The 15,070-nt window shown below is 53.2% G+C and overlaps 1 protein-coding gene and 1 long non-coding RNA gene across 2 annotated transcripts in view; one reads left to right on the top strand and one right to left on the bottom strand.

Annotated features, from left to right (window-relative positions):
* PARD6G (par-6 family cell polarity regulator gamma) overlaps positions 1–15,070 on the bottom strand; it is an 87,928-nt gene that overhangs the window by 11,666 nt on the left and 61,192 nt on the right. The window lies entirely within an intron of this gene.
* On the top strand, positions 1,970–13,450 carry LOC109493546. The gene is made up of 2 exons (XR_002147857.2): positions 1,970–3,578; positions 4,258–13,450. It is a non-coding gene; the product is annotated as an uncharacterized LOC109493546 (long non-coding RNA).

The following is a 15,070-nucleotide window of genomic DNA, read 5'->3' on the forward strand; positions in this document are numbered from 1 at the left end:
TCAGCTTCCTCTTTTTCCATAACTTTATCTTCCAGTTCACCTGTTCTCTCCTCTGCCTCTTCAATCCGAGCTGTCGTCGTTTCCATTTTGTTTTGCATTTCATTTAAAAAAAATGAAGGGAAAAACACATGACCATCTTGATGCAGAAAAAGCATTTGACAAAATACAACACCCTTTCATTATAAAAACACTCAACAAAATAGGACTAAAAGCAAACCGCCTCCACATGAGAAAATCTACATATGAAAAAATCATAGCAAACATAATACTCAATGGTGGAAAAAAAAGCTTGTCCTCTAAGAGCAGGAAGAAGGCATAGACTGCTGCTTCCATGACTTCTGTTCAACACAGTACTGGAAGTCCTAGCCAGAGCAGTTAGGCAAGAAAAAGAAATAAAACACATTCAAATTGGAAAGGAAGAAGTGAAACCATCTCTCTTTGCAGATGATCTGATCTTAATTGTGGAAAATGCTGAAGACTCCATGAAAAAGCTGTTAGCTCCAATAAGCTAATTCTGCAAAGTAGCAGGATACAAATCAACCCACAAAAAAGCATCTTCCATAAACGAGCAGTGAATGATCTGAAAAGGAGATTACAAACACAATCCCATTTGACAGCCTCAAAAAGAATAAAATACTTAGGAATTAGCTTAGCCAAGGAGGTGAAGCCTTGCACAATGAAAACTACAGAACACTGCTGAAAGAAATTAAGACATAAATAAACGGGCGAGGGGGCACCTGGGTGGCTCAGTCGGTTGGGCGTCTGACTCTTGATTTCAGCTCAGGTCATTATCTCAGGGTCACAGGATCAAGTCCCATGTCAGGCTCTCTGCTGAGCATGGAGCCTGCTTAAGATTTTCTCTCTTTCTCTCCCTCTGCCCCTCTCCCCTCCTCAAAAATATTTTTAAAAAGACCTAAATAAATGGAAACACATCCCATGATCATGGACGGGGAGACTTATTGTTAAATGTCAATATTACCCTAAGTGCTCTATAGATGCATTGGAATTCTTATTAAAACCGAATGGCTTTTTTTTTTTTTCAGAAACAGTAAAACCCATTCTAAAATTCATATTGAATCTCAAGAAATCCCAAACAGCCAAAATAATCCTGAAAATGAAGAACAAGACTGGAAGAATTACACTTCCTGATTTTAAAACTAACCACAGAGCTATAGTAATCAAAAAGGTGTAGCACTGGGATAAAGACAGATAGACCAATGGAATAGAATAGAGAGACCATAAGTAAGCCCCCCAGATACGGTCAGTGGAGAAAGCAGTGTCTTCTCAGCAAACGGGGCTGGGAAAACTGGATAGCCACACGCAAAAGAATGAAGTTGGACGCCTACTGAATGCGATACACAAAAGTTAACTAAAAAAAGGATCAAAGACCTCAATGTAAGACCTCGCACTATAAAATTTAGGAGAAAACACAGGAGAAAAGCTTCATAATACCTGATGATTTATTGGATTTGACACCAAAGGCAGAGGCAACAGAAGAAAAAAGACAAACTGGACTTCATGCAAATTTTAAAAACTTTGTGCCATTTAAAAACATGGCCAGGGACAGACGTGCGCTGCATTATACGAAAACACGAAAACAATCCGTGCTGGGAAGGGGAAGCCCTGGGCCTGCTAGTGAGTGAGATGTGAGCTCTGGCTGCCCTGGCTCCAGGGGCACCCTCACGGGAGCGCCCCTCTGTAGTGCAGGGCGTCCCCCACCGGCCAAGGTCATGCCTCTGTGTTCCCACCGCCAACCTGGGGTGGGGGGCGCTCCAGGTGCCAGGAACTTTCCTGGAGACAGGAAGCTGGCCACAAGGACTCCTTGAACTCCTGTTGAGTTCCTAAAAATGTTCTATGTATTTTCTCTTTTGCACTTGTAAATTAAAAAAAATTTTTTTTAACATTTATTCATTTATGAGAGACAGCTGGAGCACGGTAGGGTCAGTGAGAGAGGGAGACACAGAATTGAAGCAGGATCCAGGCTCTGAGCTGTCAGCACAGAGCCCGACATGGGGCTCGAACTCAAGAGCTGTGAGATCATGACCCCAGCCGAAGTCGGACGCTTAACTGCCTGAGCCCCCCAGGCACCCCTCTCTTGCACTTCTAAATCAGAGACTCTGTTCCTTTCCTAGCTTAATCAGAAATGAGCACCCAGGAATGAAGTGTTTGCCAACCAGCAGTGTAACTGAAGATGTGTTTAGTACTCGGTAGAGAAAGTGAGTCATTCTTCCTTATTTTTGGTTAGTAGATGACGGGACGAGACAAGCAGGGAGTGCGGGAGGCAGCGCCTTAAGTAGGAAAAGGCTGTTCCTTCGGACAGTCCTGCAGGTGTTTGCGGAGGTGGAGGAAGCCTCGGGCACGGCCGTGCACCCTCCACACTCCTTCCTGGTGTCCCAGGGGCCTCAGGTGAAGTCAGGACTCTCGGGCCCGTGACGTGGCCCGGGTGCGTGGGATGCTCTACCCTACATGGGCCGTGGTGGCACGTGACTGAGGCCAAACACATTCGTTCATCAACCAGGGAGACCCTGTCAGGAGCTTGACTTAAAGTAACATTTTCAAAAGTTGAAAGCAGAGGAAGGAAACAGGCAGGTGGCCTTTGGGAGCCCTGAAGGAAGCGTCTCCTCTCATCAGAATGACATCGTTTTGTTGTTCTTTCCTCTCTTTTCGATAAACACACACTTGCACGCACACATCCAGCCTCTGTGGCTCCCCGAGGAAAGTGCTTCTGGGACCAGATGAAAGGGATTTGCGGAGCAGTCGGCCCCACGCGTGTGTCCGTGTTGCCCGCGCCTGATCCCAGGGAGTCGGCTGCATCTCGGACATCTTCACACCTGCCAGAGGCCCCTGCAGCGGTGGCAGTGAGAACACTCACGGGCACCCCCGAGACAGTCTGCGTGTCAACACTGGCCCTTCCTCATTCGCGGGACCGAAGACTGACTGATTAGACGGAGATGAGCGCCAGGAAGCGCGAGTGGGAGTGCTGGGGGGAGACAGGAGGACAGTGGTCCACAGCCGTCGTGGGCGCCGCTGGCAGAGCACCTGGGAGTGCCCATCGCCACTCTCTCTCCATTTCGTAACTCCAAAATGTGCAATTCTTCTCTTAGTTCCGGGAGCCCCTTCCCAGGTGTGAGCCTATCAGTCAATCGATCACATCTCAGCGAGTTCTTGTCATTTCTTATCCGCACGGATATCGCAAGGATCCCAGGATTTTTGAGAAAAGGCAACTTTTAAAATTGTGTTTGTGACACCTGAATACGTCCTGCACTCCTCTGCAGACGTGACCACCGCTTGTCTGTGCTTTTGCGATTTCATCGAAATGGATCTTGCGATTCTCACCCGCGGCTGCTTTTGTTCCCTTATCGTGCGGAAGGGTTCCTGCTTCCCGCTGCTGCTGGAGGCTCTGAACCTCACGTGGCAGCAAGTGCTCACTGAAGTCCTTCCAGGGTCAGGAGCCCCTGCCCCGAGGAAACCAGGAACTGGTAGGAGAGAGACACAGATGGGACTTGGGATAAAACTGTTCGGGAGACGCCTTGGGCAGAGCACCGGCCGGGCATCCTCTGGCGTAGCAGGGTGGGACGGTGAGTCTGCCGCTGGGGGGGAGCTGTGTCTGCGGGCCCACGGGGTGCGAAGCTGCCGCTGGGATGCGGCCCAGCGTCGGGGACGGAGTGGGCCCCCCAGACGAAAAGCGGAACCCCAACAAAGGCATCTGCTCCCATGAGCAGCTCCCCCTCAGGGTAGGCCGACTCCAAGTGGAGCCCACGCCGGAAACGGCAGTTCCCTGGACCGGGGCCTTGGAGTGTCTCCATGGGTAACAGATCCGAACGTTGTCCTGAGGGCATCGTTCCCGACAAACTCCTGTGGCAGGTCCTGGCTGCAGGTGGCCACGGCCCACACCCCTTCCTGAAGGTGGGCCCCGCCCGAGGCTGTTTGTTCAGGGAGGGGTGGGACAGGGCTGGGTGTTCCGGAGGCCAAGCCCTCAACTGGACACTGGCCAGCCTGATGTGGGGGAGGTGGGAACCAGGCCGGTTCTGGGCCACACATGCGTCTCCCTGTGTGAAGGACTTACGCAAAAACATGGGGGGTGGGGTGGGGTGGGAAGGTGGGGGCCGAGTGGGAGGACAGACGTGGCCTGAGTCCCTCTCTGTTCACACCACTGGCCCACAGACCTAGAGCTGCAGCAGACCCCCCCTTCCCCCCAAGCTGGCTTGTCTTCAAGCCTCAGTTTACCCGACTCTAATGGCACATTCCCTCTCGCAGGCCTGGACGTGGCTCAGCCTCTGTGTCACCAGGGCCGGGCCCACGGGTGAGCAGGCACTCTGGGCGTGTGCACGACTGACCAGACATTGGGGGACAGAGGAGGAGGATGAAACGGGGCCACGAAGGCAGACGAGGCCTCCAGACAGCAGCAGAAGCAGGTGTAGAGACTTCTGCTCCCGGAAGACGGGGGGTGTGTCTCCCACCCTCCTGCTGAGTCCAACCGAAACCCTGGGCTCGGCACTTGATAGCCACGTGAGGAGACACTGAGGGACAGGAAGGCAGACGGGGTGGGGCGCAGGGGAGGCTTGAGCCCCAGCTGTTCTGTGCTGTTCCCTTCAGACATCCCAACCGTCCCAGATGAGAACCAACATGAGCCAGAAAGGGGCAGCTTGAAAGAGAAGCTTTTAGACCCCGACCGCCCCACCCCATCCAAACACAACAGACAAACGCAGCCACAATCAACAGCAAAGGCTGAGTGAGGAGCCCTGGTGAGCAGAGGCCACGAGGGGCTTGGATATCTGCCCTGTGCCCGAGTGCTAAGGTGGACAGTCCCCTGGGGTCAGTGGAGCCCACGCCCTCCAGCCAGTAGTAAGGAGCTGCACGTGGGTACCGATGTGCGTGGCAGGCAGGCTAAAAGTCAGAGTGCACACGAACACGGAGCGCGACCACGTGCGTGAGATAAAGAAGAATCGGGCCACGGGGTGGAGTGGCCGCCCAATGACAAAATGGTGACCCCCGAGACACTCTTGCACGTACGCAGCACCACGGAGCAACAGCGTGCGTGAGCCAACCTCTGCGCGTGGAACCAACCGGGTGGGATCCACACACGGCCCGCGGAACGGGAGACCCCATGGCACCGTGACCGGCAGGGCCCAGGTGGCATTTCCAGAACAGCCCCCCACAGCAGAGCACACGCTCTGTTCAAGTGCCCACGGGACGCACGTGGGACAGACCACCTTCTGCCACCGCAGGCCTCAACATGTGCTTGCAGCCTGAAATCCTGCTGTGTGTTTTCTGATGGTGTTTCTGGTGCCTGAGGTCAAAGTAGAGATTGGTACAGAGAACCCAGGAAAACCTCCAAACACTCGGAGGTAACACCCTTCTAAATAATCTCCAAGGGACAAAACCAACCCCGGCCAGGGTGAAAATAAAGCACAGTCCAGGACAGCACTTGGGGTGGGGTGGGATGGGGTGCCGGGTGCGCCTCGGTCAGTCCTCTGGGCCCCATGCCTTGCAGCCCAGGACAGACAGAAAGAAGGAAATAATCCAGACAGGAAGGGAGTCCATGAAGCTGGAACAACAGAGAAAAATCAATGAAATTAAGAGCATGGTCTTCCTGTCACAGTCTGCTGGGGACTCAGTCATCCTGTGGCCCTCCCCCACCAGGTCCTGGACCCACCCCCAGGGGCGCCTGGCCCTTCTCCACTGAGTCTTGGTCCGTGGCTCTTCTCTCCCGGGTCCCGGGCCCCTGGCACCTCCCGTGTCCCCATCTGTGCTCCAGGCCTGTCGGGGCTCTGCGGATCACCTCCGGTTCTCCGTGGCCCAGCCTGCTAAGCGTGTCTTCCCGCTTTGCAGGGGCCTCTCCTCCCCATCTGCCTTACATGCTCACCGGGCCATCCCAACGCCCCCATGCCAAGTCTAAGCGACGGTCAACACATGTTCTCTCTTCCTTGGACTTGAAATCTGTCAAACTTCAAGGGGCATCCCCTCCGTGATATTCTCTCTTCTTGTCTAAAGGGCTACATGGCTTGTAGCTTTCATGTTTAAGTGCTTTTTGTAGGGTCCATATTGTTCTCCACGAGCATCCTGCCTGAGCACTGGGTCCACAGTGAGGGCATGAACCCACTGGGTCTTGGGGTGCTCGATGCTAACAGAGGAGCCTCATTTACCCAGCTGACAACAATGTAAAGTACAGTACCGGCCAACTTCTCATTTTAATGAATGCTTTTTCTAATGGTGTTGAATCGCCAACCTCTGTGAAGCTGCCAGAAAACATTATCATCTATCACTTCCACTTATTTCCTGAGTGACAAAGCTACCACTTTGTCACCATCTGGACTTGTAAACAAACGCTGACTCTTCCCGTGTGCTCCTCTTCGGAGACGAAGCCGGCCCTGCCAACAGTGCTCCCCATACCGCACCACTCGGCCCCCGCAGCCATACGGTCAGGTTGGCACTGGTCATTAACTACCGTGTTCCCGCTATCAGCGGCACCCACCCCAAACAACACGCGCCCGGCAGTGCCGGCTGGGAAACCCCGCTTCATTCTGCCAGTGAGGCGGTGCGGTCTGGGGGCAGTGGTGTGTGTCGGGTGCCGCCGACCGGACCCCCCTCCACAGCCTGCGGGGCACCGGGAAGACTCTTGGTGGAAAGGTCTGGACTTAGGTTTGTTTAAAAAAACAGCTCGGAGCCTGGAGCCCGCTTCTGATTCTGTGTCTCCCTCTCTCTCTGCCCCTCCCCTGCTCACGCTCTGTCTCTCTCTCAAAAGTAAATAAAAATGTGTAAAACAACAACAACGACAAAAAATCTACATGACTACAAGTCAGAAAGTTGTTCTAGCAAAAGCCAGCCCCTACTTCCAAATAATGCAAATTTTTCGTTCGAAACACAATCCGTTCCTGCAAAAAGCATATCAGCGTGAAGGTGGTGGTTTCTGAGTTCCTTAATCATCCTGACTTTTTTTGTGCACAATTTTGGTTTTCACACTTTTCCTTGAACAACATATGGTACGTTGTTGTGTTTCAACATTAAGATTGTTAATCTGTTTTAAATGATAGGATATTCTATCTGTACCAGATAAGTATTTGAAACTGAACACTGGTATTAATTATCAAAGTAAATGCATGTACTTACACATACCTCTCCCCCATTTCAATCTAAAGACCAACAAGTTTCTATGGTAAACAATTACTCACAACCTCCCTGTCCGGGGCTCGACCCTGGAACCACCCTTCCATCATGAGGGTTTTAATTAGTTGCCAGATAAGAAAACACAACTTCTCAGTGGCAGTTTCTTATTTGACAACAAAATAATGTTTTCAGTTTTTTGTTAAGTGTCTTCAGTAGAGATTACACAAGTGGCCCTTTTCAGCCAATTCTTGCTTCTTACAGCCACCACACGTGTGCCGATTTACAAAATGCATCTCTGTCCTCAGTGACCTCTGGAGGAGCAGGGCTGTGCAGGCCCGGACCATGGACACAAGGCTTGAAAATCCACAGCCAGAAGGACCTGACCAGTCTGTGGCCAGACTGGGTCCTCGGGATTTGCTCTCTTCATCACAGATCCAGAGGGGCTGACTTGGGTCCTTTCTCGACACCAGTCCTTTCTTTAGGGACCCCACAACACCAGGGCCTCTAACATCTGGCCCCCATCATGCTGGCAAGACTCAACATCCAACACTGACCCTAACCCTGAATGTTCAGCTACCCTCGTTTATTTAGCAGCACCTTCAAGCAAGTTTCAGCAAATCTAAAGGTGACCAGAAGTGTCGACACACTGGATGCTTATTACTTTTCAGCAGAAGCTGGGCACTCGAAACAAAGGAAGTAAACTGCTACCACTAGGGGCCTCTGAGGCCTCATGGGGTGTCAAGGAGCAGAGGACCTCCCCCGTTCTGGGTTTTCCTCTGTGGTTCCATCCCAGGAACGCCTCATCCACTGGGAAACTCACGTGTAGGCATAACATGTGGGCAGCGAGCAAAGGCTCAGAGACCTGAGAGGTGCCCCTCGGGGAGGTGGGACAGGATCCCAAGAGGGGCTTCTACAATGGGCAGCAGCCGTGATGGCACCCAGAGAATCCGGCAGGTGCGGCCTCCCACCCTTGCACACGCCGCTCAGCCCAGGAACAGACTGATAGGATGCGTGTGTGTGTGGGTGCGTGGGGGGTATGGGTGTACAGAGAGAGGTTTATTATACGCTGGCTCGCACGGAAATCCCACGGTCTGCATCTGTAAGCTGGGGACCCTGGAGAGCCAATGGTGGACCAAGCCCCAAAGGCCGAGAACCAGAGCACTGCTGTCCCAGGGCAGGAGAAGCTGCCAAAAGAGAAGCTGCCTTCTTCCACCTTCCTGTTCTAGTCAGGTCCCCGACGGACTGGGGACTGGATGAGGGCCATCGACACTGGAGAGGGCGGTCTGCTGTACTCCGTCTTCCAGAAACGCCCTGGCAAACACACCCGGAGAGATGTTTTACGAGCTGCCGGTATCTGTGGCCAGTCAGGCTGACACATGGTGTCTATCATCACAAGGCTCCCTGGGCTCAGAGGCTCCTGCCTTCTTCCTCAGGGTGCGGCTGGGACTTGTAGCTGGAGGTGAGGACGACCAGAACGTGGCCCAGGATGAGGGTGTTCAGGGCATTTTCGAGGACCTGCTTTGTAAATGGGCGGACGAAGTGTTTTCCAGTGGCCCCGGACTTGTGCAAGTCTGACCCTGGGGTTTGGGGTGCAGCCCCACAGCCCTTGGGAGGCTGATGCCCCCGGATCATTGGCTGATTCCGAATAACAAGGAAACTGATGAGCTAAGGAATACCAGAGATGAAGGAGTCTCTGGGCATCGGTCAAAGAGTGGGTGGTTCGAACGTGGAAAAGTGCAGATGGCCTCGTGAGGAAGAGGGAGAGCGAGCGTGGGATTCCTGGGGAGTGGGCTGGCCACGCTTTGCTCCAAACCCCTATCCCAGCAGCCACGGGCCCAGGGCAGGTACGGCTAGAAACCTTTCTTCCACTTTCCGACGAGCCACGGCATAGGCAGCAAAGCACACAGCTCCCTCTGAGTCCGGGAAGGACGTGTCCCCGGGCGCCCCCACCTCTGCATCCAGCTCCGCACAGCACTCGGATGTTCCCTGTCGCTTGTACGGATAAACCATCGCATATGCACTTTATTAGTCAAAGACTCTCAACTATCTTAAGGACGAACTTTGTTACAAAGAATATCCCATTCCTAAGATTCCAACTTTGGTTCCTAAAATAACTTTTACAAGACGAAAACTGTCACAGCTTCTTTGTATCAAGTACTATGTTAAATCTCATATTTTCTCCAAAGTGAACTAAGGGGGGGGTGGGCCACAGATTCGGGCAAAAGTCCACCTCCCCCCTCCTATTACACATTTTTACTCAAATTAAGTTATATGTTTTTTCTCTGCTTCTGTTTTCAGATATCTCCAACAGGAGGAGAAGGAGGTGCTGGCCTCGCTTCCCCGAGGATGCCAGAGCACAAAAGCGGGAGCAGGCGTCTTGCCTCCCCACCGCGTCTCTCTCCCTCTGCCCAGGTCCAGTTAGACGGGTTCTGTCGGGAAGACGGCACTAAAAACTTGGCAAGGGGCAGGTTTTTACCAGCCTCCCCAGCCTCCCTCCGGGTGAGGAGGCCGGATCAGAGTCAGGAACTGTTTTCGCCCATGTCAGACACATATATGACCGTGGGGACAACTCTGTGAGAAAACGCTTCTTAGAATCCTCTCTAGTTTGAAAACGTACGATGTCACAGCTTTTTAAGACCCGATGCAGATGAAGGTGGGTGATGGGCATGGCGGGGGGGCTTCCTACCAGCGACCGACTCCCGGAAGGCACACCCAGCAGGCGAGCCCTCCAGGCCAGGCCAAGAGAGTCAAGCACAATCCCAGAAACATGCAAGGCTGACAGGACCCCTGTGACCTAATGGCACCACTGGGACACAAGCTGGAGCCGCTGGGCTAATGGCCGACCTCTGGGCAGGAGCTTCACCCTCCGCATACAGTTGTCGAAGAATTCTGATGAAACAATTAGAAATATTCTTGTTTTAACTGGCAGACTAGCAGACTATTTCTTAATTTGCTGTTGCTATTACAGAAAGATCGTGACAAAAATAGCTGTTACTAAGGTAGCACTACACCATGGCTCCTTCACTTCTGCGGACCCCTGGGGCCGTGACAAGGGGGACGCAGGTGGGGTTAGGGCCAGGCCTAGTGGGCAGCACCTGACGAGGTGGTGTCCTCAGACCAGCGTGTTCCAGGTGGGGGTCCTCTCCCACTCGCCCACAGAGTGTTCTGACGTGGTGCTAGGTGAGGGACGGACCCTCGTGGGGAGGAGGGGGAAGTGAGGGGCAGGGGTGGAGTCCCTCAGAGCAATGAGACAGACGAGAAAGGCCAAGGAATGCAGAACAGTACAACCAGCTGTGGAAGATGGTGTGCCTGTTTCTAAAGAAACGAAACATTCTCACCACACAATCCAGCAAACACACTCTTTGGTTTTATCTAAATAACTGGAAACTTGTTTCCACACAAAGTCCTGCACAAGGATATGTATAGCAGCTTCATTCTGAACTGCCGAAACTTGGAAGCAACCATGATGTCCTGCAGAGGGGGATGGATTAATAAACTGTGGTTCATGTAGACGATATTGTTCAGCACTGAAAGGAAACACAGTAGCAAGCCATGAATAGACACGGATGAGCCTTGAGTGCTCATCACTAAGTGGAAGAAGCCAGTCTGGATGATTCCGGCCATCGGACACTCTGGAAAAGGCAGAACCGTGGAGATAGGAGACGACGACCAGGGGCTGAGCGGCTGGGGGAGGGAGGGACGAACAGGCAGAGCACAGGGATCCAGGGCAGCAAGACTCCTCTGGCTGTAGGGTTACGTTGGATACGTGACATTGTGCGTTTGGGAAACCCCACAGAACAGCACTGAGAGCAAACCCTACTGGAAATTAGGGGCTTTGGTTAAAGACGGCATCAGCTCATCAACCCTAACAAATGCACCACATTAATACGAGATGTTCTGGTAGGAAAAACAGTGTGTGTGGGGTAGGGGTATATGGGAATTTGCTGTATTTTCTGCTCAATTTTTCTGTGAACCTAAAACTGCTCTGAAAAAATGAAGTCTATCAATTTTTAAAACATCTGAAAACATAAAAGGCTAAAAATCATTCTAGGACTCAGACGCAAAGCAAACCATTCCCTTGGTGTAAACAACCATTTTCTTTAAAATAAACTATGCCTTAATAATTAAATGCTGCAGACCAGCTACAGGAAGTGCCTGGAAGTCTCTACAAGGTGTGGGTATCACTCTCGCAGCCCCTAGACAGTTACCCTGGCCAGCTGGGCTGGTGGGCACCCCAACCCAAGAGCCGGGAAGCAGCAGGGCTGTGTCGGGGCTCTCAGCCTCGGGCATCCGTCAGGAGACCCTGGTTTGCTCTGGAGCCAGGGGGTGGTCACTCCCACACTAGCACCTGCCCGCTCTGTGCCCACAGCCTCTGTCTGCCTCACAGGGCCCACAGCCTGCATCGAGGCCAGAGAAGCCAGCAGTCGGCAGCAATTGTCAATCAATGTACGACCAGGGGTGGGAAAGGGTCCAGACTTTCCACTCGCCAGGAGCGGCCCTGGTGTGACGAGGGAGAGTCCACAGCCGACGCAGCACTGAGAAACCGAAAACACTTCTTCTGTAAACTGGGGCAAAGTTTAAGACCTGTCTTCCTGTTTTAAAAAATGTTTGTTTGTTTATTTTGAGAGAGAGAATGAGAGCGAGCGAGTGGGGAAGGGGCAGAGAGAGGGAGAGAGGATCCCAAGCAGGCTTTGCAGTCAGCAGAGAGCCTCATGCGGGGCTCAAACTCATGAACCATGAGATCATGACTTGAGACGAGATCAAGAGTCGGGCGCTCAACCGAATGGGTCACCCAGGCGCCCCTTCCTTCTAAAACAAGGCACAGCAGCCCTCCAGGATACAGGAGGGGAGGGGACGGACAGATCTAGAAGTCACCACATGTTCTGCCTGTCTCCTGTCCTGCAACGGAAACACTTTTGGAGCTGGCTCCCCTTTTAGAGCCAGTCTGGGCCCCCAGAGGCCACCAGGGCCCCATGTCCCTATAGCCCCAAGGAGCACGGATGCCTGCCACCTGTGCGTCTCACCTGGATGAGGAGCCAAAGGGACAGAGCACAAGACGCAGTTTGTTGGCCTGAAAAAGAGGCAAGACCCTCTTCTCACCCCATGCCTGTGGTTTCCCTGACCTGGGACGGACCTGGCTGGGACGTTGGCAAGCCGGCCAGCACTAGGCTCCCGGAGCCCAGACCCTCCCCCACGAAGGGGAGAAGCTGCAAACACAGTCTCTTCTGCGGGACCTCCGTCCCTGGTGCCCTGGAAAGTTCCCAGCTGCCCCCTGCCACTCCCTGGTTCCTGCTGCCCAGCACTTGGGACACACCGCACGCCTCTTCTACCTGATGGCCGGGGGGTGACGCCCAAGGAAAGCACCTTGCTCCCCTCACCCGTCACACTGAGCAGCTACCTCGGGGCCAAGGAAGGAGCTGCCTCGAGCCCCCCCACACGGTGCAGCTGTCTGCCAGAGGCCCTCAGTAAATACTTCTGCAAGCACAGAACCCGTACACCCTTCCTCACCAGCATCAGTCCTGAAGCACCTTTGGGCATGCTTCAATATTTATGGCATAATTTGCAAAGACAGGAGCTAACAGGAAAGTCAAAGCTTGACGTTTACAAAACAGAGTAACCGCTTATTGAATTAATGTGATCAAATGCATGCACTTTTAACTGTAAAATAGTTGCCATTGACTCCCGGCCACCCGTCTGCTCAGCTCACAGCTCCTTTGGAGTCTGCAGGAGGCACACTGGCCAGGTGGCACCTGCTCTCAGGAGCTCACGGTTCCACACGTAGTTCCCGGCCCAGTCAACTCCAGGACTAGAAGTGTCTACAGGGACAGACAGGCCACAGCAGCGGTGCGACGGGGGGACAGCCCCTGGGGAAGCAGACCAGGAGGGCAGACCGGCCCAGGGGCCAGCCGGACAGCTTCCTAGCTTCAGCTTCCCCCGACTCATTGGGACGTCAGGGCCTGTCTTGCCCACCAGCTCTGGGCGATGGCAGAGCAGCGGCCGCGGCTCCCGGTGCGTTCCTACCTGGGAACACGCACACCCGTGGCACACGGTCTCCTGTCGGTCATCAGGACGGGGCAGCGGGTAAGGGGGAAAGTGAATGTTGTCAGTCTTGCTGCTTATCTGGCAAAAATAAAGCTCTAGCCAACCAGCATGTGTGTCCCGTATGGCTGCTCTTTTGCTGGTGGCTGTGCTTTAATTAATGCCTTTTCTTCTCATTTCAGAAATAATACACGCTCACTGCTGTATTTTCTAATACACACTATACTGCTGTATAGTGTGATGCTTTTCCCATTAATGCCATGGTTTGGAAACATTTGGTCAGTAAATATTCTGCTTCGAGATACTTTTAGAGACTCCGTAAGATTCCGCTGTATAAATCTGCTTGAATTTATTTAACCCAAACTTTGAGGTCTTACAGACAAGAGTCAGGTGGCTGTGCACATTGCTGATCGTTTTTGTTTTTAATGTTTGTTTATATTTGAGAGAGACAGAGAGCATGTGTGCAAGCGGGGGAGGGGCAGAGACAGAGGGAGACACAGAATCTGAAGCAGCTCCAGGCTCTGAGCTGTCAGCCCAACGCAGGGCTCGGACTCACGAAACAGGACATCATGACCTGAGCCCAAGTCGGACTCAACCCACTGAGCCGCCCAGGTGCCCCTCTGATCTTTTCTTTAAGGTGAATTCCCAGAACCAGATTTGCCAGGTCAGACAGTGAGCACATCTAAGGGCTCTCGGTGCGAGTGTAACAGGAGGTCCAGGCTGTCCCTCCAGCTGGAAAGCGTGCCCTGCCCTGTACATCCCCAGGCAACCAGGGTCTCACAGTGACAACACAAATACACAAATGTGAGAAAACACCACCTATGCTACGTTTGATTTGCAATGATGGTAGTGGCCTTGTGCACATGCTTGCTCTACTCTGCAAAGAGGCAGCCACGGTGATGCCTGACAGATGCTGTGGACATGCAGGGGCTGGCCAGGGTGAGGGCTGCGGGGGTGTCCATGGGGTGCTCCATGCATACGCTCAGGCAGATGCAGAAACCATGGCTTCTCCTACAGAACCAGAAGACGAGCTTCGCCCACCTGCCTCACTGCTGCAGACTCCACTTCTCATCCCAGGAGTTGAGGGTCTCTTTCTCTCCCTCAACTTTAAGGCATCATGAAGAGAAGAGCCACCGATCAGCCCAATTTGATATCAGGATCACAAGATGAGCCACTGAGTCTGTCCCACCTCAGTCATCTAGGGGAGTCACCTGGGGACAAAACCCTACAGGAAGTGCTGCAAGGAAGCGGCTGCTGGCTTCAGGGTGAAGGAAATCTAGAAATGAAAAAGTGAAAGGAGGGAGCGTGGAGGGGGAGGGGAAAAAGGGGGAAGGGGAAGAAGAGAGGGAAGGAGGGGAGGGGGAGGGGACAGGAGGGAGACTGAGGGGAGAGCAGGGGAGAGTGAAGGGGACAGCAGGGGAGGGGACGGAGTAGTTTCACCGCGTAAAAATGCCTCCTCCAGTCCCAGCTTGTCCAAGGGTCGTTAAGACCGAGAAGCTCTCGCTTCCATAATTGGACAGACACACAGAACACTCTGGAGGAACCACACTACTGGATCAGAAACAGGTCAGAACAAGATTTTACTCTTAAAGATACCGGAAATGTCAACATTTTAAACGTCTGCCACCTAGGTTGCAAAACCAACTGTGCCACATGTTACAAAGGCGTCCACGGCTTCGGAGGCATCAGGTGGTCCCCGAGCCCACCTTCGTGCTGCCCCGCACTGCAGCTCGGGACAGAGGGGGGTGCTCCCGGGACCACAGGTCTCGCTGTCAGAGGCTCCGCCTGGCCCACCAGCTGACTCCCTCCCCGCACTCTCCTTCCTCCTCCCCACTTGCTGGGAGCACCAGAGGGGCAGGCGGGAGGGCACCTGGGAGCATGCATTTATGTGCTCCAACATCTGTCCTGGCATTGCGGTTGCTTT

The sequence above is a fragment of the Felis catus genome, chromosome D3 (assembly GCF_018350175.1).
Source record: "Felis catus isolate Fca126 chromosome D3, F.catus_Fca126_mat1.0, whole genome shotgun sequence".
NCBI classification, from domain to species: Eukaryota; Metazoa; Chordata; class Mammalia; order Carnivora; family Felidae; genus Felis; species Felis catus.